The following is a 3,858-nucleotide window of genomic DNA, read 5'->3' as shown; positions in this document are numbered from 1 at the left end:
CATATGTTGTTCCATTTGTTGTCACAGCAAAGCAAATAACTTCAATGAAAATATCACAAACTTTGGAATCAGCATACTACAGCTGGAATCCTGATTATGCTACCTTACTAACATGTTGATCTTGGCCAAGTTATTTATGGATGTAAGATTCCTAGGCTGAAAATGGGTTCCTCATAACAGCCGAGTTTCAGGTTGCTTGTGAAGGGTCCGGTGAGGCACTATTTATCAGTGCTTAGGAGGCATTTCATTTTGTTCTGACTCCTTTTTTCTGATAAGGAAAAGTGGGAAACATGAAATAGCAGAATATGTATGTTTTGTAAAACTAATCTACAGCTCTAATGAGACTACATAAACTAAATGGGTATATTTCAACCATTTTGAATCAATTTTATTGCTACTGGAAATAAATTTAGGTTAATTCTGGTTTCCTGTAGTTGCTTGAGGGAGTGCAACTTCACATATCCACAGTGTAAAATGATTTATTCTCAAAAGATGTTTGGCTGTGTCCTTCGAACAGATGAACTAAAGTATATTTTTCTCCAGAGAAAACCAGATATAGATATTCTGATTCAACCTATAAGATTTAGATGTTGCCATTTACTATATAAAATATGCATTGGCCTAGGAAAACTAACTGAAAGCTTATTAAATTGTCTTAAAAATGCCAATAATATTTCCACCAGAGTATTTTTTCTTTCTCAAGCATCTGTACTTTTGAAGGTCTCCAAGGAGATAGACATGAGTATAAAATCACCCCCCTAGCATGGGCTGTGGGGTGGGGAATCGGGAGATGTTGATCAAAGAGCACAAAGATCCAGTTACAAAGGAGGAATATGTTTTCGGGATCTATGGCACACAGCATGGTGACCACAGTTATGACAATGTATTGTATATTTCAAAATTGCTAAAAGAATGTATTTGAAATGTTTTCACTACATAAAAAATGACAAGTATGTGAAGAATGGTAATTGGCTTGATATCATCATTCTACAGTATATACATATATCAAAGCTTCGTCTTGTACCCCATAAATATATACAATTATTATTTGTCAATTAAAAATAAAAATTTTAAAAAGGAATTAGCGAATGCGGCAAAAATGGCCAACATAGAGGACATTTACCTTTGGGGCACTCCTGTCTTACCCTTTATACCTTTCTCTTAGCTCTGACATTCTGCAGTCCCTTATTGTCATCCATGAGTTCCCTGATCCTCTATTCTAAAAATCGCTGTAGACCTAGGGATTGCCCAACCTGCAGGGCTATGTCATTAGCCTTTTCCCCTGACAAAACCTCTTACTTATTTCGTTTTGACTCTGCCACAGTTGGGAAAGCAATGGCAGACTAATTCATCTTACTGACTCATAAGCAATTTATTATTCTTTGGGGGTGGGAGAAGAAAGGAAAGGTTGGGATATAACATTTTTTTAAAAATTTAATTTAATTTAAGTTCTGGGATACATGTACAGAACTTGCAGGTTTGTTACAGAGGTATACATGTGCCGTGGTGGCTTGCTGCACCCATCAACCCATCATCTAGGTTTTAAGCTTTGCATGCATTAAGTGTTTGTCCAAATGTTCTCCCTCTTCTTGCCACCCACCCCCTGACAGGCCCTGGTGTGTGATGTTTCCCTCCCTGTGTCCATGCGTTGTCATTGTTCAACTCCCACATATGAGTGAGAACATGCAGTGTTTGGTTTTCTGTTCCTGTATTAGTTTGCTGCAAATGATGGCTTTCGGATTCAATCGAGTCCCTGCAAAGGACATGAACTCATTCTTTTTTGTGGCTGCATAGTATTCCATGGTGTATATGTCACATTTTCTTTATCCAGTCTTCCAAGTCTTTGCTATTGTAAATAGTGCTGCAGTAAACATATGCATGCATGTGTCTTTATAGTAGAATGATTTATAATCCTTTGCGTATATACCCAGTTATGGGATTGCTGGGTCAAATGGTGTTTCTGGTTCTGGGATCTAACATTCTTAATGTAGGTTGGTTGTGCTATCTTATTTTATCCTGACAACTGTATTAGCCCATTCTCACACTGCTATGAAGTACTACCTGAGACTGGGTAATTTACAAAGAAAAGAGGTTTAATTAGCTCATGATTCTGCAGGCTGTACAAGAAGCATGGCTGGAGAGGCTTCAGGAAACTTACAATCATGGCAGAAGGCGAAGAGGAAGGAGGCACGTCTTACATGGCCAGAGCAGGAGAAAGTAAAGGGTGAGGTGCTATGCACTTTTAAACAACCAGTGCTCATGAGAGCTCACTATCATGAGAACAGCAAGGGGGATGCCTACCATCATGTGGGGAGACTCCCAAACACCTCCTAACAGGCCCCTTCTCCAACACTAGGGATTACAATTCAACATGAGATTTGGACAGGGATGCAAATTCAAACCTTATGAACAACTAACTATATGAAGTATATATTTTAATTTCCTTATTACAGATGAGAAACCTGATACTTTGAGAACGAAAGTTGCCTAAATAAGAAAGTCATAAATGGCGGAAGTAATTGATTTCAGGTTTTGAAGACCCCAGAGCATGTAGGCTGTCTACAGGTGTACTAACAGAGGGGTTTACATTCACCTGAAGACACAGCCTGGGCCACAGAGATCAAAGAATCCACACACAATGGCAGGCCGTGATGGGGATCTTACTCCTTTTAGAGCCAGCTCCAGATCTTAGTAGACAGTTCCCCACACCCCATTTTAATTCAAGATACATCCTTTGTTTTAGAAATAACACAATAGGGGCAGGTTCCTTGACCTGCTGTTGTTTTTCTTTGACTAACCAAGAATCTTTAACCCATGGGCAACCCAGTGGGAGCACCCAAAACAGAGTAGAGACACGGGATGTTGAGAATGGTGGTGAGGAAAGAGCAAAGTCCCCTGCAGTGCAGCACAGAGGCCTCAGCCTGCTTTGCAGTGGGCATAACACAAGGCTCTGAGGTGCTCTCAGAGAAGCTACTCTTCCAGTTGCTACTGAAGGGTGTCAATGGCCAGACCTAGCTTAAGAAGAAAGAAAACAATAATTCTAGGTCAGTGCAGTGCCTCACACCTGTAATCCCAGTACTTTGGGAGGCCAAGGCGGGTGGATTGCTTGAGGTCAGGAGTTTGAGACATGGCCAACATGGCGAGATCCCGTCTCTACCAAAAATACAAAAATTAGCCAGGCATGTTGGCCACACTTATAATCCTAGCTACTCTGGAGGCTGGAACATGAGAATCATTTGAACCCAGGAGGCAGAAGTTGCAGTGAGCTGAGATCCCCCCGCTTCACTCCAGCCTGGGTGACAGAGCAACACTGTCTCCAAACAAACAAACAGACATAATTTTAGAAAAATGAACTGATAATAGGTTCATAATGGGATAGGGAAACTGAGAGTGGAAAACAGTACAAATTTGTTGTGGTCGATGTCAGAGGTCATTGTCAGAGTGTAGACCATGAATCTGAACGAAATCCCAGAGTGAGAAACCCTCGGCCTATCCTTCTCCACAATGCTCACCTTAAATGACTTTTTAATTAAGCCATTTGGGGGTTAGGGGGGTGAGTGGGACAAGAAGGGAAAAGAAAAGAGGGGGATAGGATTGTGAAGGAACTTGCTGTGCCATTTTAGTGTCAACATCTCAACTCCGCAGGTCATTCGTGTTAAGATTCTATGAAGCTACCCAAACAGATTCATGTGGCAATAAATTAAATATTTCAACTTTCTTTCCCTTTGTTCTTTTTCTTGCAGTGCAACTGATGGCAAGCTGGAGTGGAGTGTGTGAGTGAGTAAAAATAGGCTGCTAGAAAAGCCCAGACGTCTGTTGGAAACCAGAGTATACTTTGTATGGACAAATGCTGATTGC

Source organism: Colobus angolensis, unplaced genomic scaffold (assembly GCF_000951035.1).
Source record: "Colobus angolensis palliatus isolate OR3802 unplaced genomic scaffold, Cang.pa_1.0 Scaffold6, whole genome shotgun sequence".
Taxonomy (NCBI): Eukaryota; Metazoa; Chordata; class Mammalia; order Primates; family Cercopithecidae; genus Colobus; species Colobus angolensis.
This window is presented reverse-complemented; position numbering follows the sequence as displayed.